The 24,701-nt window shown below is 39.8% G+C and overlaps 1 pseudogene; it reads right to left on the bottom strand.

The window, feature by feature from the left end:
- Positions 1 to 24,701, bottom strand: part of LOC114685188 — a 51,959-nt pseudogene that overhangs the window by 2,469 nt on the left and 24,789 nt on the right.

Here is a 24,701-nt window from a genome sequence, read left to right as displayed (position 1 = left end):
TCCAAGTAGAGAGATAGGAAGAAAGTGGAGAGAGGCCAGTCACCACTGAAGGAACAACATGCCAGCAGACAGGTAAGCCACAGAACAAGTGGCAAAACATAGATTAAGAGAAATGGATTAATTTTAGCTATAAGAGCTAGCTAGCCAGAAGCCTGCCATAGATCATGCAATTGGTAATTAATATTAAGCCTCTGAAGAGTCATGTGGCTGGGTGGTACTGGAGAAATTCTCCAGCTACAGACAGATCTACACCATAGCTCTAATGTTGCTATGATTCAAATTGTGATATCACCGAAGGCATTGTTTCCTTGACTTCTTTCTTAAAAGAATGGCCTGTAAATGCAATTAACCCAGGCTACTTTTTTTTTTTTGGTTGAAGATGTTTAATGACTGTTTCTATTTCCTTAGGGGTTATTGGTCTATTTAAATAGTTTATCTGATCTTGATTTTACTTTGGTATTGGGTACCTATCCAGAAAATCATCCATTTCTTTCAGATTTTCCAATTTTGTGGAGTACAGGTTTTTGAAGTATGACCTGATGATTCTCTGGATTTCTTCATTGTCTGTTGTTATGTCTCCCTTTTCATTTCTGATTTTGTTCATTTGGATGCTCTCTCTCTCTGCCTTGCTACTCTGAAAAGTAGCAAGTGAATACCTAAATAAAGATAACTTTTAAATTAGATGATACAAAAATTGATTAATTATGTACAGTTGTAGATGATGACTTATTTTTCTCAGAGAATGTATCCTACTTGTTATAACCAATCAAGGCATAGAATGGCCTGAGTCTATAACACTGGGATTGATAGGCAAAACATGATGAGAGAGTGATTGACAAATAAACCAGGTTTTGCTCTAACAAAAATGCAAATCACCTACCTAAAATTGAAATATGTGGTTTTGTGAGAATTTAATAATTATCAATGCACTTTAAGTGGTGCTTATTCATGCTTTACTTTTATCTAAAACCTCCAGGACATATTATAACTTACTTAGTGAAACAACTGTATTAGCTTCCATATGAAAATTACCTTTTATGTCTTCTAGAACTTTCACAATATTTTTCAATATTATGGTCCTCCCAACTGTATCCTAAAATATAATAACAGAAAATGTATGTTATATTATTGACCATTGTGCAAAATTTTAGTTACTATCCTCAGTGAACCTTAGAACCATGCCTGATTTATTCACATCATTCTTCTTCTTTCTCAATCAAATTATAGAAGAACATCAATAACCAGGGAACTGTTGTTCCCTTATTTTAAAATATGAAGGAAAATTTAGTCTTACCTATAGTAGTGAGGTGCCTGTAGGTCTCAAGCATCACATCTTTGTAGAGATTCTTCTGGGAAGGATCCAGCAAAGTCCACTCTTCCCGTGTGAAATCAATATGTATGTCATCATAGGTCACTGCATTCTAAAATATGCCATATATGTGTACAACAGAAAACAGAATACATTGTAAATGTATACTTTGACACTATAGTCATATAATTCTGGTCCTCCCCACACTTATTTCATGACGTAGACATTATAATGTAATCACCAAGTCACTTTAGAAGGATACAGAATAGGAGGTTCCCCTCTGTCATTTCTGTAACCTTTGCAAGAGAAAGGACTATTAACAAGCATAGAGAGACAAGTAAACAGATCAACAGTACAGAGTACACATGAGAGAAACTTTATGAGCAATTACTAACTAAAAAAAAATGAAAGAAAAATAAGGTGGACAAATTGGGTGCATGGCCTCATGCCTTTAACCCCAACATTCAGAAGGCAGAGGCAGGTATATCTGCCTCTGGGGTTAATGCCAGCCTAGTCTATGCAATAAGGTCCAGGACAGCCAGAAGTACATATTGAGACCATGTCTCTCATGCAAAAATCAGTCAAACAAACAAAAATGAAAGAATTCAGAAGTTTTCACTGAAGTTCCTACAAAGAGTTACATATTCCTTCCAGTTCTGTATTGATCTTCAGAAACCTGAAGTGTGTCAATTAAAACTGTAATATCAATAATATTTTACTAAAAGGAACTATGTGTTTATACAGTTACAAAAAGTCAGACAAAAACATTAGCAATATATGTTGATCATAAATAATCAACACAGGGCAGAAGATAGCTCAGTAGTAAAGAGCTCTTGATGTCCTTTGTATATAGGTGGGCACAACTACCAGTACTTACATGGGTGATCAAAACTATCCACTGTTTCAAGTTAAGAATTTCTGAGACTATCTTTTGATCACTAGGAGGACCAGGTACCCATGTGGTGCATATCACAACTATTACATACATGGTGTATATTGATACATACTGGAAAATACTCATATTCATTTAAATTTTCAAAACAAACAACAAGCAGGAAGATGGTCATGCACCTGCAATCCAAAGACCCAAAAGGCTCAGGCAGTATTAATGTCATGAATACATGCAATTATGAAAAACAGAATGAACCCTCTGCAAATTTTAAAATTCAAACTATGGGTGAACCTCACTACAACATCATATGCCCAACAAAAACCTACATTCCCAGCCCATCACCCAATAACAGAAAAACAAAAAAATCCAGGAATGTGGACCAACTGTTTATTCCTAGATCTTTGGAGTCAGAGTCAAAGGTATCTCTGAATTTGAGACCAGCCTAGTGAACAGAGGTGTACTTCTAGAACAGCAAAGGCTATAATGACAAAACTTGTCTTCAAAAAACAAAGAAAATCATTAAAATATCAGGCTAACAAACCGCCTTAGCATTGAATACCAAATATTTCTACTGTATCTTATGCAATTTAGAGATAGAGTCAATATGGTGATGAAGGCATAAAGCTGGCTGATTAGTTTCAACCACAACACAGCAGACAAAAGAAACAGGAAATGAGTTGAGGATATAGATACTCTTATCATATCCACAATGAGGAATTTCATCCAGAAGGTCTCCTCCTACTAATGTTTTTATAATCAATGGGAAGAAAGACACCAAGGAGAGACACATGTTCCAATACATCATCCTATCTGGGAGGTTTATCATTCAATCAACTACATTCCGTCTCAGGTCACTATAGGCTCATGGTCATCTATGAAGAAAATGCATTTACTCACTTCCTTGATTGTCATAGTCTACAACAGTGCTAACACTGTTCAAATGTCCAAAGTCTCTTCTGACACCCAAGACAATCATTGACAGGGACATCTTATAAAATCAGAAAACAGGTTACATTTTTCCATTATACAATGACACAGAATACTATTTACATTTCAAAAGAGATAATTTGAGACATAGTAAGGGAAGATTGAACCAAAGCAAGACTGAAGAACGGAAGTACAAAGATAAAATTTTGTATCTCTGTCTCAGAAGCATGGGGCTTCAATTTCAAAGGGCTTACATGGCCCTATCCCTGAAACTTCACATAAATCTCTTCCTTTGGTTACTGCTATTCCCTATATGCAGCTAAGTCTCCATGGAAGATATCTCATAGATTAGGTAACTCAATATATTGTGATCCCAAAATGCAACCCAGGCTGTTGTGTAATATTTTAAGATATGTTATACTCTTTGTGCTGTGGAACTTTAGTTTTAATGATGCAAAGATGTGTTGCATTCTTTTATGTTGCATTTGTTTAACTCTTGAGTCTGTGATACTTCTAAAGCCTTTCTAAAATACATGACTGGTTTAATAAAGAGCTGAACCACTAATAGCTTGGCAGGAAAGGATAGGTGAGGGTAGCAGGCAGAGAGAATAAATGGGAGGAGAAATCTGGGAGGATAAAGGAAGGAGGAGCAAGAACAGGAGAGGACACCAGGGGCCAACCACCCAGCTATGCAGCAAGCCACAGAGTAAGAAGTAAAGAAAGGTATACAGAATAGAGGAAGATAAAAGCCCATGGGCAAATGTCAATGGGATAATTTAAGTTAAGAAAAGCTGGCTAGAAACAAGCCACGCTAAGGCCCAGCAAGTATGAGAAAAAAATTAAGCCTCCATTTGTGTGATTTTTTTTTGACAGCTATGTGGCAGACTCCCAAAGAATAAAGAGTAGAAAAACCACCAACAATACCAGGCTTTAATCCTCACAGCTGCATGCAATGAAATCTTAGTCTACTCACTGGGTTTCTGACTCTACCAAATATAGATGCCTGCAACAATGCTGGACAGTGAACATAGACTAAGAATCTATGGCCTGGCTGGGCAGTGGTGTTGCATGCCTTTAATCCCAACACTTGGGAGGCAGAGGCAGGTGAATCTTTGTGAGGTCGAGGCCAGTCTGGTCTATGGAGCAAGATCCAAGAAAGGTGCAAACTACACAGAGAAACCCTGTCTCAATCCGCCCCCCCCCCTGCAAAAGAATCTATGGCCTTAAATTTTGAATTTTTCTTGTTTCCAGGACCAGCACATGATGGGTGATCCTGCAAAGTTTGATTTCATAAATGGGATGGACATTAACATGCTTGGTTCAGCAGGTTTTGTATGAAGTTGCTTCCTGGGACTAGGAATCATTTTGCTTACTCCTTATAAATTGAAGGTTTAGCTAGGGGGAGTCTTACGCTTAGGTCATCTTGCTAGGCTTCCATTCCATAGCAAGGGCCTTGTCTATAAATGGTGATAAACTCCTTGAAAATTCCTGCCTGTTTCAGTGCTTGACTGCCCTTTGAACTTACCTTTTCATTTTCATTTACCTGTTGTTTTCTTTTCACTGTAGACATGAATGAGTCATTACTATTAACCACCCAACAGATTCAATATTCCATTTTAGGAATTAGCCCATTAATTTTTATCTCTGCCTTACTAAATTTCCAGGGTATAAGCAAAATAAGAAAGACTTTGAAGCCAAAACATGACATAAATGATCTTTAGCCTAATTTTCTGTGATGTCTATCTATTTCCAATAGATTGAAATTCTATGATCTCAAACTACACTTACTGCCATTCCTCTTAGCATTCCCATTTTCTGGTCCTAGAAGAACAGTCAATTAAGTTCTGTGTACAACTTTCTATGGTTTTTGCCACCTAATATCTTGATATCTTCCACATTCTTCCAAAAAGACAACACTCCAGGTTCTACCTAGCAACAAAATAACTTTTTTGTTCCCTTTCTCATGTTATAACTTGCTTTTATCCTGCTGTGATTGAATCCTCTAACAAAAAACATCTCAGGCAATGAATGTGTTTTATTTGGCTGATTGTCAGATCACACTCCATCATTTTGGGAGATTAGGATAGAAATTGAAGCTAACAATGCAAGGCAAAACCCATGGGTCAAGATTGTTCCTGGCTTTCTCTCTTGCCCAGTCAGTGTCTCATGCTCAGTTAGCTCCACTTTGTAGCCCAGGCACACTTTCTTAGGGATATTGTCATCCTAGGTGAAGGAGCCTTCACATGCCAGCCTAAGTGAAGGACCTTCTAACATCAATCATCAATCAACACAATCTCTAACAGACATGACAGTATCGGGCTATTATGGGATAAAGCCACTATGTACATAGTTGAGGAAGTGTCTTTGTTGTAGGATAGAGACATATTTTTGGGTATATGTCCAAGAGTGATATAGCTGGGTGTTAAGGGAGATGGACTCCTATTTTCTGATGATTGCATGACTTCTGCAGTAGCTATACAAGTTTGCACTTGCAACAGCAATGAATCTCCTTCCTCTATGTCCTTGCCAGCATTAGCTGTCACTTGTCTTTTTGATCTTAACCATTTTGACAGATATAAGAAGAAATCTCGGGCTGGAGAGATGGCTCAGTGGTTAAGAGCACTGGCTGTTCTTCCAGAGGTCCTGAGTTCAATTCCCAGCAACCACATGGTGGCTCACAACCATCTGTAATGAGATTTGGTGCTCTCTTCTGGCCTGCAGACATACATGCAGGCAGATCACTGTATACATAATGAATAAATAAATCTTTTTTTTAAAAAAAAGAAGAAACCTCAAAGTAGTTTTGATATGGATCTCCCCAATGCCTAAGGATATTGAACATTTTTTTCAAGTGCTTCACAACCACTTTAGATTCCTCTACTGAGAATTCTGTTTAGAGCTGTAGCCCCATATAATTGGATTATTTGGTTTGTTGTTGCCTAGTTTCTTGAGTTCTTTATTATCCTGAGTGAGGCAACCCAGACGCACATAGACAAACATGGTATGTACTCATTTATAAGTGGATATTAGTAGTTAAGTAAAGTACAATCACAGTAATCACAGTTAATCACAGTACAATCTGTAGATGCAGAGAGGCTAAGTAACAAAACATCTCTAGGGGAGATGCATGGCTCTCCCCTAGGAAGGAAATAGAGGAAAGAGATTGTGTGTGCACTGGAGGCAGGTTGGGATGGGAACAGGAAGGATCAGGTGAGTAAGGAATGGACAGAATGGGAGAAGACAATGAGAGATGACTGCAATAGGAGATCTCTTAGCAGTAGATATGGAAACAGTGCAGCAAAATCTTCCTGGAAACTATTAGGATGACCCTAGTGAGGATTCCTAGTAATTAAGAATATGGAAGCTGAACCAGCCATCATGGTGGGATTGGGACACCAAGCCAGCCACAAAACATTAGATCCACACTTTTCCTGCCTGCTACATATGCTAGGGCAATGGTGGCTGAGAGATTCTGTAGTGGCCAACCAATGACTGACCTATCTTCAAGCCCATGCTCTGAGAGGAAGCTCATGTGTGACACTACATGGAAGGCCAGGAACCAAAACTTGGATGACTCAGAGAACTAGGGTAGTACCAAATACATGTGATCAAGCAAAAAAAAAAAATCAATGAAATGATTCATAACTATATTCTGCTATAATCATAGACTTGTGCCTATCACATTTGTCATTGAAGAGGATTCCTGCAGTGGCTGATGGGAGCACATGCAGAGATCCCTACTCAAACATTACTTTGAACTCTGAGAATCCTGTGCAAGGAGTGGTGAACTTGTTGGATCCAGAGTGGTTGAGGAAACCAGGAGAATATGACCCAAAGAATCAACAAAACAGGTTCATAGGGCTCAGAGAAACTGAAGTGTCAATTGTGGAGAATGCATGTCTCTATCTCAGGTTCTCTGCATAAGTGCTATGGTTCTTTAGCTTGCAATGTTTATGGAGTCCTAATTGTAGGAGTGATGGTGTTCTGGCTCGTTTGTTAAGCGATTGTGACTCTTTTTCCTTTTATTGGGTTACTTTGTCCAGCCTTGATAGGAGGGCTTTGTGCATAATATTATTGCGTCTTGTTCTGATGTGTTTGTTTAATATCCCTGTGAGGTCTGCTCTTTTCTGAAGGGCAACAGAGTAGCAGTGATCTGAGGAAATGGGGATTGTGGAAGAGGGCACTAGAGGAAGTGAGGCAAGGTAGGTGGGAGTGAGGATATATTGTATGATAGAAGAATAAATGCAAAGAAAAAAATGAAAATTCATTAAGTCTAAGTTCAATGATCCTCACAATCTGTAACAGCCCAAACTGTGCAAATGTCCAAAGTCTTTTCTGACCTTGACTGTCAAATCTTGTAAAATCAAAGAAACAAATGAAGGACTTTCCAACATCACAATGTCACAGGATATATTCCATTTAGAAAAAGAGGAATATTCTGTATTCCAGCTCCCAAATAAGGCAGACATCCCTGCTGATGCCATGGCACACCAGCCAGAATAACAGGTAGGCAGGCCACTAGCCCATAAAATTTCTACACTCCCTACATTTCCACAGACACAATCCCATTACAAGCCTCCAGCTTTACTACCCCAATCACGTGGATATCTAATACTCAAGTACAGCCAATCATCTAGTGAATAGTAGGCAAACTGAGCAAGCCATGTCCTACCCAAATCACATGGATATCTTATATTCAAGTACAAGTCAATCATCTAGTAGAATAGGAAGGCAAACAGGCAAAGCCTCCCTGCTGGACAAGAGGCCATGCCAGCCATCAGAATTCCACATAGGCTGCTCACCTGTGGATCTCTACCTTTCTTTCAATAACTCCAAACACTATCCCCAATACCACTTCCTCCAAATCTATGCTTTGAATCCTCCACCTTGGGTGGAAACTACTTGCTCAAACAAAAGACACACCATCTGACAGATGTCCATGTAGGCCACCTGTCCACAGACCTCCCCACTCTCTCAGTCCTCCCTCTACACTAACAAACTCTCACCCTCTTCCCTTTTTGTAAACCTCAAACTTGGGCAGATACTCTCTGCAAGAAAAAAGGGCCACACCTACTGCAAGATTTCAGCACCCAACTTGGGTTTAGAATCCCTATTCATCCAGAGACCACATAGACCAGAAGAACAGAGGGCAGGAACCAAACACCCATCTAACAAAGACAAACTGAGAAATTGGCACCTAAACCCCCATTCACCTCAAACCCAGATACCTGGACAGCATCCTACGAACACAATCAACAATAGCAAGAGCAATATATCACTACCAGATGCTGTGGGATGTTCTGTATGTCCTGTGGGAGCCCTTCTTGGGTTCCTTGTGGCATTACCCAGCAGGTCCGTATAGAGGATGATTAGGACCATGGGCCTGAGTGCAGGTGTTTGAGATGGTCTGCACTTGGCTGTGCTGGGGGGATGGTCTGTATGTCAAGTTGTTCTGATTGGTTAATAAATAAAACCTGATCGGCCGTGGCTAGGCAGGAAAGATAGGGGGGACTAGCAGAGAGGAGAAATAAAAGGACAAAGGCAGAAAGAGACGCTGCTGCTGCAGCCGCCACAATGACCAGAGATGCTGCAGCCGCCGCCATGACCAGAGACACTGCAGCCGCCACCATGACTAGCAGCCTGTGAAGACGCCGATAAGCCACCAGCCACGTGGCGAGGTATAGATTTGTAGAAATGGATTAATTTAAGATAAAGGAACAGTTAGCAAGAAGCCTGCCACGGCCATACAGTTTATAAGCAAAATAAGTCTCTGTGTTTACTTGGTTGGGTCTGAGCGGCTGTGGGACTGGCGGGGCAGAGATTTGTCCTGACTGTAGGCAAGGCAGGAAAACTCCAGCTACAACCAGATTCCAGCTATCCTACTACTGCAAGCCCTGAATATTCTAACACAGTTAAAGCACAATTAAGTTAAGACAAATTTCATAAAGATGATAGAAGTCCTTAAACAGGAGGTGAGTGAATCCGTTAAACAAAGCAGGGAAAGGATAAATGAAATATTGGAGAAAATTAACAAATCCCTTAAAGAAAACAAAAAGCAAACAAACAAGCAAACAGTTGATGGAAATGAATGAATCTGTTCAAGACCTGAAAATGGAAGTAAAATCAATGAAAAACAATGCAAACTGAAGGAATTCTAGAAATGAAAATCCAGGTATTTGAACAGGAACTACAGAGGCAAGCTTCACCAAAATAAATAAATAAATAAATAAATAAATAAATAAATAAATAAATAAATATGGGGCTGGAGAGATGGCTCAGTGGTTAAGAACACTGGCTGTTCTTCCAGAGGTCCTGAGTTCAATTCCCAGCAACCACATGGTGGCTCACAAGCATCTGTAATGAGATCCGGTGCCCTCTTCTGGCCTGCAAGGATACATGCAGACATTACACTGTATAGTAAATAAATAAATCTTTAAAAAAGTAAATAAATAAATAAAATAAAAAATATCAGACATGGAACAGAGAATTTCAGGCTTTGGGTATATGATAGAAAAGATGGATAAATTGATGAAAGAAAATGTTAAATCTAAAAATTTCCTGAAACATAACATCTAGGAAATTTGGAACACTATTAAAAGAACAAACCTAAGAATGATAGGGACAAGAAATAGAAAAATCTCAGCTCAAATTCCAGAAATGTCATCAAAAAAATTCATAGTGAAAATTTTTTCTAACTAAAAGAAGATCACAGGAGAACATAGCCTACAAAATCACTAAGCATGGCTCATAGGCACTCACAGAGTTGGAAACAGCAATCACAGAGTCTGCAGGGGTCTGCACCAGGTCCTCTTCATGTGTTACCATTGTGTAGCTTGGTGTTTTTGTGCAACTCCTAGATGTGGGGGTGAGGGGGGTTGTCTCTGACTCTTTTGCCTGCTCTTGAAACACTTTCTTCCTACTGGGTTGCCTCATCCAGCCTTGATATGATGGCTTTGTACCTAGTGTTACTGTAACTTGTTACTCAGGGTTCTTTCGGTATCTCTGGGATATCTTCTCTATTTTGAAGGAAAATGGAGGAGGAGTGGAGCTGGTGAAAAGGGGAGCAGTGGAGAGAATTGGGAGGAGTGGAAGGAAGACAAAATGAAGTTGGGGTGTATTGTATGAGAGAAGAAAAAATTTTAAAAAGAAAGAATGAAATGTGGACACAGTGAGAGAAGACAAGAAATCTTGTAGCTCTGTTTTAGACAGGAGACGCTTCCTTCTCAAAGGGTTTGTTTGCTGTATCCATGAAAATTGCTACTTCTACTCCCTTATGCAGCTCTTCTTAGCAGATGTCTTTTAGCTTGAGCATCTCAACATCCTGTCATCTCAAAATACAATACTGGCTTCAACTTCACAGGTCCATGCAATGAACTCTCAAAGTACCCTCACTGGGTTTCACAAACATAAGTGGGTGCCACAATGCTGAACTGAAACCACAGAGGAAGAATCTATGACCTATACATTTTTCATCTTTCCTTTTTCCAGAACCAGTACAACATGGGTTATCCCTCCAAATTTAGCTTCTAAGTTGTGATGGATGCTACCATGCTTGGACCAGGGTTAGAGCAGGTTCTGTATGAAGTTACTTCTTTGGATTAGGAAACAAGTTGCCTGTTCCTTCCATATATTGAAGGCTTAGATGGATGGAGTCTTATCTTATGGTACCTTCCTAGGCTTCAAGTACCAACAAGGGCCTTCTCTTTAACAGTGTTAAACTTCTTAAAATTTCCTGCCTCTGCTTCATCACAGCATGGCCAGTTGAACCTATCTAGTGCTGTGTTTCTCTACAAAAATGACTTTTCATTTCTTTCTGCACCACTTGTTTCTTTTCCACTGTAGACCTGAATAAGTTTCAGCAATAAACACCCAACAGAATCAATATTTTGTCCAGGAAATCATACAATTATGTTTTTATTCTGTCTTACTCAATTTCTCAGGGAATGGAGAAAATAGGAATTATTTGTGGACAAAATATTATACACATGACCTCTAGCTAAACTTTTCCTGGAGTCTATTTTCCACTGAAATATTATGACTTCAAGGTCCACTGTCTGTACTACTTTCAACACTTCCATATTCCTAGTCCTATAAGAATAGCTGATTAAGCTCTGTGTGCAGCTTTCTGTGGCATTTCCCATCCAAAGTCCTAATGTCTTCCACATTCCTCCAATAAACAACATTCCCACATTTTACCCAGCAACAAAATCACTTTTGGTGTACCACATTTTGATCTAACTTGCTTGTTTCTTGTTGTGATTAAGTTATCTAACCAAATGCATCTCAGGACATGATCAGGTTTATTTGGCTGATACTGCCAGATCACAACCCACAACTATGGGAGCTTAGGACAGAAACTCAAGCTAGGAACTGATTGATGTAGGCAAACACCACAAGGAAACTGTTTATTGCGATTCTCTCTTACTTGGTCACTGTCTCATCCTAAGCTAGATCCATCTCAGGGCCACTTGCTTGGAATATTGAAACTTCAGTGGAAAAGCATTTCCACATCAATCATCAATCGACACAATTTCTCACAAACATAATAATTAGCAATTCTGATCTGGGCAAAGCATCAATTGATGATGCTCTAGGCTACATAATGTTGACAGTTAAAGCTAATTAAGACAGGACACAATAATATATGAGAAGGTTTTAAAAACACAAAACAATTATACTAACCTATCAATCACTTAAGCAGCAAAAACCCAAAACATGAAGATAGTAGTAGCAACTTGGAAACACAAATATGTCAAGAAATGAGGAGAAGTGAGCCTCTAAGATCAAGAAGAGGAATCTAAAACTCTATCTCCACAGAAACTTCCCAAGCCAACAAAAGCTCAAGGAACTCATAACATTATATAGTAAAATTTCAGGCTTTAGACAGATAGTTCAGCCTCAATTTGCTATGCATAAGTGTTGTAGGTTATTTTGCTTTTTGGGGTACCCACCACCCAGCTCCCAAATATATTACACATGAAGGTTTAACTATAATTATAAATGCCCATCCTTCATTTGGCTTGTTTCTTACCAGCTTCTTATAATTTATCCCATCTATCTTTTGTTTTTGTGCTTTTACCTGTCTCTTCTGTAAATTTTACTTTCATTCTTACTCCTTGGCTGCCTGTGTGGCTGTGTGGTCTGGCCCCTAGCATGCTCCTAAACTTTTTCTCTTACTCTTTCTTCTTTTCCTCACACACTTTTTCTTCTATTTATTCTCTCTGCCTGAGATCCCTGTCTATCCTTTCTCCTCCCTCACTATTGGCCATTTGTGTGTTTATTAGATCATAAGGTAATTTAGACAGGCAAAGTATCACTGCTTCACAGAGTAACACAAATGCACCGCAAAAGAATGCAACACATCTTTCCATCATTAAACAAATGTTCCACAGCAAAAACACCTTAAAAAATATACTACAATGAGTGAGGAAATGAAAACTTTTTCAAACCAAATGCAAGATAACAGATTTTTAAAGAAGCAGTATGTGATTTGTTTTATACACTTAAAGCTCTAATTGTTTTATGAGTCACAAGAACTTTTGAAAACAAGTTTATCCCCAGATTCTGTATGTATTTGTGGGTGAGAGAGAATGTCTTCCCTGTATAAACAAGTGACAGAGAAGAAAAAAGGGGATCAGAATCTTTGGATCTAGAGTGCCAGGTGGTTATGAGCCTCCCAACTTATATATTGGTATATGAACTCAGATCATCCTCAAGAAGAATACATGCTGTGACAAATGCCCAGCCAAAGAATACTTTTTATGCAATAAAATAAAGGTCTTTCATGAATTAACAACAAAAGCTAAGTAAGCCAAGAACTAAATAAATGATCCATGGAAACATGATGCATCAACATTAACCGGTTATATATGGTAAATTTGCAGCATGAATTGAATACAATCCAAATAGAATTCTCAACAATTTATCATAGGATTCCTGATTCCAATGCTACACGTAAAGTGGAAGCACTCAGAATGCTCAATAGGATTATGAAAATATAATACACAGAGTGATGCCATGCGATTTCTATATTTACCACAAAGCTACAATAATCAAGAATGTGTACAACATCTGTAAAAGAATAAAGGAGACAGAAAGAGCCAAGAAAAAATCAGAAAAGTATAGTCAACTTTTAATCAAAAGACCAAAGGAAATTCAGCCAGGAAATGCGTGATCTTGACCAATGTTACTCAACTACCTATAATTGTATGTGTATAAAAATTAACATAGACTACACAACTCCCACAAAATTAACTCAAAGTGACCCCTAAAGTGTTATGTTCTGGACAATCCAGCTACTGATATTTCTTTCAAACACAGAGGCCCCAAATGATAGAGCTCTCTTGACAAATGGAGGTAATTTCATGCTATAGCTGTGCAAACTCTCATGTCTCCTTGTGGGTATCAGGCAAACCCAGTGCCACTGATGCCAAATCACAAAACAGTGTAGAAGAACAATTCAATGTTTATGTTCTGGTACATGAGTTATGGCATATGATGTAGAATATGCCCTATTCACCTGCCCAACATTATGCAAACTTGAAATATTTCTACAGGTAAGAAATTGCTTTCCCCACCGGAACTGGAATTCCCTGAATCAGGTAGCAACAGGTGTCAGAAAATTTAAAACATTCTAATCACATACTGCTGAAGGATGACCCCCAACACTTCTTTCTACCAGTTGTTAAACCATCTGTAACTTTTATGAGACAAACATGAAAGTTGAGTGCAATGCTCAGAACTTGTAGAAAACAAGACCTTCAGTTTTCCAATCTGTCTTCTCACTGCACACTAAAATAAAAGCAAAGCCGATGTGTGCACACCAGGCACATATATTACAAGTATCACAGTTTCCCATAGGCAGCATGGTAGAACCTCCCCTCTGCTAAGAATCCACATTCAGGGAGTCTCAGAGAAGGGCCACTGCCCAGGTCACCATATGGACCAACAGAATCACATCTGGCTCATGATCCATCCCAGTCATAGAAGCTCTATCTGCTCAGCAGAACTGCTCCTCTTGGTCCTGGGCCTGTGTTCCCCACACTCACCATGGCATGGCTTGTGGTCTCCCTTATACCTCCCTACATCAGAGCTAGAAGAGAATCCTAGAAAGAACCTACAAGCTACCTAGAACTGGTACTCCTAATTGCTAAGCCTTTCCAGGCTCCCGTATTAGCTAAGGTCACCCAGCTGGGACTCAGGACAGTAGCAGCTCCCCAATTGGGTAATCAAAGATCAAATGACACAGACATCACAGGCCCTCCCAGCTCTGCCCTTCCACCCTAGGGACAAGACAGGACCCTAATCTGGGAAATTTGTTATTTAGTAGAAATTCTTCCAGTCTCCCAGAGCAATTTCTGTTCCTCTTGCAAGGCACACAGTACTTTGTGCACAAATTTGAATACACACCAACTGCCTGGTTGAGTCAACCCTTTGCTTCATAGCTCAAAGTCCTGTGGCCAAACATAGGTCTCACTGAAAAAGTAACCATTCTTACTGTGTAAATGTTGTTAAAGAAAAACAGTTCGGGAATTAAAAAAACAATGAGTCATCAATGGTAGGGCTTATAGGAAGGAAGGAGACTGCCAGCATGATACAGTCATAAACTCAAAGAATTATTCTGAAAACTTGAAACAGATTTGATGGCCATGTGTCCCAGAGATTAATAATTAGTATGAGATCCACACAAAGATCACGCACATCTTTTATTTTTCCCTGAGGATATACATCTTAAACAAGGAAAATAACAGTCTATTAGATGGGGCCACAACATTTTACACAGGTCTTCTATATTGGTTGAATCACTGGAACTACAGTAATTTCATTTCACTATAAAGTCAATCCTTTATCCAGATTATTGTATGCTCTGGTCTATGGTCCCCAAGAAATGGCCAGTGAGGACATTTATGGATCATCTAAAATTGATTGCATGACTCCACATTGATAATCTCGACTACTGTGGAAGCAGGAAAGCTCTCACCTTCTGTCCTTCCCCTGCATTTCTGCACTTTCCCTACATCAGTTTTAAAGTTGATGAGTGAACTTAATTCTTGCACAGGTCCCTCTTCATTTGTTATGTCCCCCAAAAGACAGAGAGACTGGTGGACATTCATTAATTACCTGGTCCATTTTTACTTCCCACTGGGCTGACAAGGCCCAGTCTGGAAGGAGTTGCAGGATGGTCTTTCCAGCACTGGGCAGCAGAGGCAGGATTAACTGTTCAATGAAATTCACAATTAAGTAGCATGAGTCAAGCATATACTACAGGAGACATTCTTCTGCACATAAATCAATAATTTACAGCACTTAAAAGAAAAGGATGGAGAAACATTAGATAACAGAAACAAGTAGAGATAAGAGCAGTAATGCACTTGAAGAAAATGTTAAAAAATAATACCAATAAGTGATATTTTAAAATGATAAAAATAATGTATTTTTAAGATTAAAAACTTAGGTATATTGACTGCAAAAAAAAGACCTTCTTTAGTGGAGGGAATGTTATATAAGAGATAGATTGATTATACACATATTCACTTATGGGCTGCTGAGATCTCCAAACTTACAGTCAATGGCCTTTTCCTAAAATCTCTGAGCTGACATAATGGTGTCAAGCAGGATTGAGTATATCTACATAGGAGTGTTGCCTAATTGAAAATTTCAATTTTGGAATTTGACCTTTGCAGCATAGTGGTTCCAAGCCCTGACTTCCACCAGAAGCACAGATCTATCCCAAATGGGCTGAGGATATGTGTCAAATTCAACAGCAAGTCTCTTGCTAATATAAACCAATGGATTTTGTTTTAAAAGGACACATACAAATTCAGAAGGAGGCTAATTGGACAGTGATGCACAGGAGGAACATAGGATAACTCGAGAACATTATAAACAAAGTCTACAGTGGCCTTGGGATTGAAATCCACAGCTCTATGTGTGCAAAGAATTGTGTTCTTAGGATCTGAAACAAGCACTCCCCAAGGGCCCTTTCCCAGACCTTTCCCAGCTCCCAAGCATATTCCTGGATTTAGAATAGGAGCTTTGTTTCTTCCTTATATATCAGGGTTTTAGAGAAACCTCCCAAGGTCTAGGAACATTGCAAAACTCAGAGAGACCTAGTTTCTCAAGTATCTTCTGGGATTTCTGCACTTTGCATATGACATTTAGGTGTAAGATCCATTTGGAGTTAATTGGTGGAGGTTTTAAGTGGCATCTCTTTTGTTGCAAAGCGTTCCACTACTAAGCTATGATACAGAAGGATAGAATAGGGGATATAAAGGATTTACCAATGCTTAGGAGATGGTAAGCCACAGAATGTTTAACCAAAGAATAGGAGAATTGGTAAAAACCCAAGGGATTTCACTCCACAGTGTTACAATTAAGTCTACATGAGATGTTATTTAGACAGCCAATCTCACTGTATTTTCTCCATAAAATGATGTTGTGTAGATTGAGATGTTATACCTTGGCTCCAAATGATGCTAAATACCCTTTATCTCCCTATTCAGAAGGCACATGGGAAGGGCATCACGCTGAATTTTGGCTGATGAAACAGCTATGAAGGGGTCTGAAAGCTGGCTGTGGGTTCTTCACTCTGGAGACCAACACTAGAGGTCAAAGGGGAACATCTAAAAGATGGGGGCTACTGTGATCCCATCAAGAATGTCTTGTGGACTTTGAACAGTTAATTTTTTCCAGTCACTCGTAAAAGAATTCCTCACCAGCCTGTATCTGAGAGTTTGGAATTTACAAGAGGCCCACTGGAAGGATATCCAGGTTTCAGGATACAGCCACCTGGTACCCCAAGTTCAGATGGAATAAGCCAGATCAGTCATTGCTCCAATTCCATAATGGCAGTTAGGATTACCTCACCAGGAGGAGAGGAGGTAAAAATGGACTAGGCAGTTTAGAGTAAAAAGACCCCAAAGGAAACTGACCAGTTGCTTTCTTGACTAAGAGCCAGAAGTGTCATTGGGACTCTTAGCAGTTTCATACTTGCCAGAGGCCAAAGATGCTGAATTTATTTTGGGAGTTCTGATCTCTGATGCTAGGTGATCCTAGGGGCTAAGAAGGAGTAAAATTAAATGTAGTAAAGAAGGTCTGTTAAGACAGAAAAAGAGCCTTGATCAAGAGAATAGGATCCTGTCTTGAGCACAGACCTCACATTTCAATGGGGACAAGGAATCTGCTCTATAGAACCCCAAAAATGGCCACTCTGGACATTTATACATCACCTACAACCAATTAACTAATTGCATATTGGTAATCCAAACTGCAGAGAAAACTAGAAAATTTTAATGCTCCCTACTGTCCCTCACTTTCTGTACTGTGACCAGCTTATAATGTGTGGACAACAAATTTACATTCTTACACAAGAGTATAGCCTCTCCCCAATAAAGGCCTGGGCTGCATTAGGACACTCATTCCTCTGTCTCTTTTTCTTTCTAGATGACCAGTCAAGGCCCAGCCTGGAATGACTGACACACTTGGACTTGGAGGCAGGAAAGAGAAGGTGGAAATGATACAATTATAATCCCCCCAAAACAATGTTAAAAGTTGAAACAGGCTTTAGGACCATGTGCTCCAGAGACTAGAGATTTGTATTTGAGCACACCAAGGTTTACTCAGACCATTTCTTTCAGGCTGTACAAATCTTAAACCTAGAAAATAACAGTCCTGTAAGGCAGGGCCACACCATTTTATACAGATCTTCTATTTTGGTTGAACTAGGGTAACTGCAGCAATTTGGTTTCATAAAAGTTCAGTTCCTTATCCAGATTCTTGATTGCCTGTTCTGTGGCCACTCAGGACACTTACTGATCATCTAAGATTGATTAATCCAGTACTCTTTGCTAATGTCAGCTACTGTCACATCAGGAAAGTGTTCACCCTCTTTCTTGCCCATCCATTTCTGTGCTGTGACTACACCTGCTTTAAAGTTCTTCAGTGAACTCAATTATTGCACAGGTCTCTCTTCATTTGTAAGTCCCCCAATAAAAGCCAGAGAGATTGGAGGATTCTCATTCAATGGTCTCTTTTTCCTTCTCACTGACCAATCAAGGCCCAGACTAGAAGGAGCGGCTGGACTGTCTTCCCAGCCGTCAGCAGCAGAGACAGGATTAAATGATCAAAGCAATTTCCAATTACATAGTGTGAGGCGTGAGGAAGCTACAGGAGAACCTGCTCTAAACAGCAATAAATAACCAATAGCACCTGAGAAAAATGGAAAGAAATTCCTAATGTCTGGGAAGAACTGGAGAATAAAACAAATAAGAGATTAGAGCAGTGATGCATTTAAAAGAAAATCAAATTTAAAAAGTGAAACCAGTAATTGACATTTCCCGGTAGAGCAAATGACATTAATAAAATACTGTTTGAGCTTGCCCCTATGTGCAACGTTAGCTACTGAAATCTGTATGTAACCTGACACATAGCTACAGCCACTGGCCTGCACCTCAACACTCTGGGCTGACTCCACTGTAGCAACCAGAATTGCACACATCTGCAAAGGAGAGCCACCTACTTAGAAATTAGATGTTAATTAACCTCCCCAAATTGTACACCCATTAATCTGGTCTGCCTTCATTCACATGACATGAATTAATATATGCTGTGAAATGAAAAAACAATCACTAACCCTGCCACAATCAGGTCCTTTTCCTTAACGGTAACGCCAGCAGCTGATTGCCTACCCTGTTTCCCCCTGCAGTCTACACAATAAGCTATTCCTCCAATTTTGATCTGAAGGCAGAAGCCATACTCGACATGCAAATCCTTTTCCTGTGACTGCAATGGAGAGGTGACCTCAGGACTCAAAAGGGTAATTTTAAAACTCAGTGGTGGTACAGGCTGTTAATTTAGAATTTAGTTGTTTTAGTCAAGAGGAAAGGAAGTTCCTGGCCCTGGGGAACAATAGGCTGGGATCAAGGACGCCTGAGTCAACACAGGAGAACTTGTCTCAGAAACATTTTCTAAAATGCTGGAGGGACAGATGTTCTAGAATTAATATGCCTTCCCAGAAGAATTCACTCCACACACTTAAATGATTAATAAACAAAAATCTCTTTAATAACTGCATGCATCAACTCTGGCTAATGCTCAAGGAGCAGCCAGCTTAGAACAAATTTTGTATCCCATATATGATAACATCCTTTATCTTTTTTAGTCTCTTTTAGGATCAGGACCCAGGTTATACTTTGAACAATTTAAAGAGGGACAGGAGACTACAAGTCCAGCCACTTTGGCAGATGACCTACAGAGAAAAAGCTATCTTTTGGATAATTCATTATGACCTATAGTTAAAAGATGTGTCAATACATTTAAAAGATATATCATTGCCTTTAATTCTCACCTATACAAGGAGCAGAGAACACAAATACAAGAAACATCAAAGAAAAGTCAGCTCTCGCCAGGCATCAGTGGTGCATGCCTTTAATCCCAGCACTTGGGAGGCAGAGCCAGGTGGATCTCTGTGAGTTCCAGGCCAGCCTGGTCTATAGAGTGAGATCCAGGACAGGCACTAAAACTACACAATGAAACCCTGTCTCAAAAACAATCCAGGCAGTGAGACCGGGTCCTGTGCTCATTGCATGAGTTGGCTGTTTGAAACCTGGAGCTTATGCAGGGACGCTTGACTCAGCCTGGGAGGAGGGGATTGGACCTGCCTGGACTGAGTCTACCAGGTGGATCTCAGTCCTTGGGGGAGTCTTTGCCCTGGAGGAGGTGGGAATGGGGGGTGGTGTGGGCGGAAGGGGAGGGGCACGGGAGGGGGGAGAACAGGGGAATCCGTGGCTGATATGTAGAACTAAATTATATTGTAAAATAAAATGAAATTAAATTAAAAAAATAGAAGTAAACAGCAAAAAAAGAAAAAAAAAAGAAAAAAACCCTTCTTTAAAATGTGACTGGAGAGCTGGCTCAGCGGTTAAGGAAGGGCACTTACTGCTCTTTCAAAGGATCCAGGTTCAATTCTCAGCACCCACAAGGCAGCTCACAACTGTCTGTAACTCCATTTCCAAGGGATCTGACACTCTCACAACAGACATACATGCAGGCAAAACACAAATGCATATAAAATAAAATAATTTTTAAAAAAGTCAGCTCTCAGCATTGTATATGCTGTTCTTAGGTGAACAGTCCTGCTGAACTATTTTAACCTCAGAATAAGCCTGCTTTTTGCCTCTGAGCATGCAGCCTCAGACCAAGGCTGTCATAAAGGACCAGAAGGACTTCATTATAACTGGCCCTGCCTGCTGTCTGTTTCAGGGCTCTGACATCCCTGTAGAGAATTCCATTTTTTTAAAGATTTATTTGTTTATTATGTACACAGTTTTCTGCCCACATGTATGTCTGCACATCAGAAGAGGGCAACAGATCTCCTTATAGATGGTTGTGAGTCACCATGTGGTTGCTGGGACTGAACTCAGGAACTTTGAAAAAGCAGTCAGTTCTCAACATCTGAGCCATCTCTCCAGGCACCAAGAATACCATTTTTTAAGCTTTATTTTATTTTATATAAATGGGTGTTTGCCTCCTGGCATCTGTGTGCAGTATCTATAGAGGCCAGAAGAGGGTATCAGATCCCTTGCAACTGGAGTTACCATGGTTTCTGGGAATTGAACCTATGTCCTCTGTAGCAACACCCAATGCTCTTAACTGCTAAGCTATCTCTCTAGGTGGCTTCTTTACTAAAAATGTATTTTCATACACTTTAATTAAAATGTATTACATAAATTTCCTCCTAACTTGTCTTCTCCCCATCCCTTCCCAAACTCTTCCCTTCTAATTTCTTCCTGGTTAAGCATGTGTGAATATGTAGGCACAAATACATAAATGAAACCTGCTGAGTCCATTTGTATTGGTTGTGTGTATATGTTTTCAGGGCTGAATACATTAAATTGGATATGCAATTAGGGATCTCATCCCTGTCTAACATTAATTCTCCCACCTAAGGAGAATGCCACTCTTTAAAAATCAACAAGAGCTGGGCGGTAGTGGTGCATGCCTGTAATTCCAGCATTCGGGAGGCAGAACCAGGCGGATCTCTGTGAGTTCGAGGCCAGCCTAGTCTCCAAAGTGAGTTCCAGGAAAGGCACAAAGCTACACAGAGAAACCCTGTCTCGAGAGAGAAAAAAAAAAAAAAAAAAGCTGGGCGGTGGTGGTGCACGCCTTTAAACCCAGTACTTGGGAGGCAGAGCCAGATGAATCTTTGTGAGTTCGAGTCCAGCCTGGTCTACACAGTGAGATCCAGGACAGGCACCAAAGCTATGCAGAGAAACCCTGTCTCGAAAAAAAAACAAAAAAAAAAAAAAAAGAAGAAGAGAGAGAAAAAAAGCAACAAGAGTCAAACCCCAATGTGATCTGGGCTGCCTTGGACAGAGATCATTATCTTTTTCTTTGGTTTTTTTGAGACAGGGTTTCTCTGTGTAGCTTTGTGCCTTTCCTGGAACTCACTTTGGAGACCAGGCTATCCTCGAACTCACAGAGATCCACCTGCCTCTGCCTCCCAAGTGCTGGGATTAAAGACATGCACCACCACTGCCCGGCAGGGAACATTATCAAGAATAGAAAACATTGGCCAGGCAGTGGTGGTGCACACCTTTAATCCCAGCACTCAGGAGGCAGAGCCAGGCAGATCTCTGTGAGTTCAAGGCCAGCTTGGTCTACAGAGCAAGATCTAGGACAGGCACCAAAATTATACAGAGAATCCCTGTCTTGAAAAAACAAAACAACAACAACAACAACAAAAAAAGAATAGAAAACATTACCAAAAATAGAAAACTTGGGGTGGTAAATACCTCAGCTAACAATTGATGGAGCCATGGCTCTGAAGTTCTGGTGCTACAGCAAAGTTTATGGACACTGTCCTGAACCAATCACAGTCTCCCTTGGTTCTATGGTTCTCCCACCATACGCCATTTATCATTTTCCTCTTAGATGATTTTGAAAGCCTTAAATTCCTACCTCTACTTTCTAAGTACCCAGATTACAGGCTTGTGCCACCATGCCTAACTTAGGTGGCTTCAACAACTTCATTTGGTGAGGCATTAGATTGATGGGATGAGTAACATGATGAGTTACACTTAACTATGTTCAAAAGACTACTTATCTCTGTGAGCCTGGGTTTCACCCCAAGTTTTGTTCTAACTCATTTGTTTCTTGCTGTTAAATTTTCCAACCAAAAGCATCTTAGGTAATGAACAGTTTTATTTGGCTGAAATTGCCAGATAACAACCCATCACTGTGGGAGCTTAGGATAGAAACTCAAGTTAGCAGCTGAAGGCAAAATCCATGGGAAAACATTGTTACTAGCTTTCTCTCATGCTTGGTCACAGTCTTGTGCCCAGCTAGCTCTTTTATCCAGCCTAGGCCCACTTGCTAATGGTTATTGCCATGCTCAATGGAAGAGCCTTCCTACATTTTCATCAATCAACAAAATTTCTCACAGACATAGTAACTAACAATTCTCATCTGGGGACACCCTCAACTGATGTCCCCTCAGATGACTCTAGGCCTTATCATTTTGACAGCCATACCCAATTAAGACACAGAGACAATAATATCTCAGAAGGTTTTAGAAACCCAAAACTAATGTATTAACCATATCAATCACTTAATCAGAAAAAAATCAAATATGAAGATAGCAACAACCCATATGCCTAAAAATAAGGATAGGCAAGACTCTAAGTTAAAGAAAAGAAATCTAAAACTGTCTCTCCAAGGAAAGTTCACATATGGAAAAAAAAACCCTCAAGGAACTCATAACATAATATAGAAAATTTTAATTCATAAATTGGTAAAGATCCATCATTTTCCAGAGAAACAACAATATCATTAGATGGCAATAATCTGGTTTGTGTTCATTTACATGATATTGATTAAAAGATGCTTGGATATGATAAAATCACTCCTCCTCCCACAATCAGGACCTTATTCATAATGGTGACTCCAGCAGTTGATCACCTGCCCTATTTCCCCCTGCAGTGTACAAAATAAACTATTCCTCCTAGTCTGATCGGAATGTAGAAGCCTAGCTCCACATGCAAATTCTTTTCCTGTGACTGCAATGGAGAGTCTAGTATATGACTCAGATGGAAAAATTTAAAACTCTGAGGTGGTACAGTCATTTAATTTAAGAATGTTGAAGGTGTAAAATAGAGGACAGCAAGGTCGTTACCCAGGAGAGCAACAGGCTGGAATCAAGGCCACCTGAGTCAACATAGGAGAACTTATCTCAGAAACATTTTTTTCTAAAAGGCAGCTGTTCTAGAATTAATATGCCATCTAAGGGAGAAATTACACCACAAACATACAAGATTTATAAGAATCACTTTACTGATACTATGCAAACCTAGCGCTCAAAGAAAAGACAGCCTAGACAGATTTTGCATTCTACACATGCTATCATCCTTAACTTTCTTTTAGGTTCAGGCTCAAGGTTGCACTTTGAACAATTTAAATATGAAGAGGAGATCACAAGTCTCACCACTTAGCAGATGGGAAACTGAAGGAGCAAAGATATTCCCATAATTACTTCTTAAGTACACCAGTGACCTGATACAACAGGTCATTCTTCAGTGACAGGGTCATGAGGTGAAGGTGCCAAGGGATGAGAAAGATAGGAAAAGTAGAAAGTAAAAAAAGCCAAAAGCTCATTTGGAGAGGTCTTGCACAAGTAAGATTCTTATGAAGAATAGCATCCTGGATGCTATTTCCAGTGTGGGGGAGGGAATGGAAGGAAATGGATGACTTCTACGAAGCCAGCAGAAACTATCAATGGGACAAAATCAGGAGGAGGCTAATCAAACAATACTGCATAAGGGGATCACAGATTATCACAAGAACATTACTAAGCCCACAGTCGCCTTGGGATTGATAATCATATTCCTATGTGGTGGGAAGAGTTGGGGGTCTCAAGATCTGAAGCAACCCGTCCAAACAGCCCTGGCTCCAGACCATTACCAGTTCTCCCAAACATATTCCTGGCTTTAGAGAAGGGACCTGTTTTATTGTCAATACTTCAGATCCTTAGGGAAAGCTCCCAAGGCCTAGCAAGGCTGTTATTTGCTCTCCCAAGAATGCTGCTACTGTCTACCTGAGGGCCTAAATTAAATTTCGTTTGATTAGGTCAGTCCTTATCACAATAATGTTTTATTTTTCAAATAGTTGTGACCTGGTGTCATATTGCCCATCTCTTAGAATGATTCTTTTCTGAAGAAGAAAACTGGAATTTTATGACATAAAATGCCTTAAGTTTGGTTGTGATCCCATAATGCCTCCTTGAGCAGTGTGTTTGAGACCTGTTGCTTGATATAAGGATGTGCCTATTGGCTGGTTGTAAAGTCAAATTTCAGGACAATCCTGATGAATAAATGTATATAATAACATCCTAATCTCTAACCGTCCTGGTTAAAAATACTCTTCTGGTGGAAGCTCCACCTCAGCCCCTGGCACCCTGACATCCCTATACCCAAAGAGTCTGAAATGTTCTGGTGGAAGGTCCACCTCAACTCCCCTCCCCCATCTCTTTCAGCAAACCCTTCTTCTCGAAGTCTGCCAAACATGGCTTCTCCCCTGAAG

Source organism: Peromyscus leucopus, chromosome 1 (genome assembly GCF_004664715.2).
Source record: "Peromyscus leucopus breed LL Stock chromosome 1, UCI_PerLeu_2.1, whole genome shotgun sequence".
Classification (NCBI taxonomy): Eukaryota; Metazoa; Chordata; class Mammalia; order Rodentia; family Cricetidae; genus Peromyscus; species Peromyscus leucopus.
The sequence above is the reverse complement of the archived record's forward strand: the minus strand, read 5'-3'. Positions and strand labels throughout refer to the sequence as shown.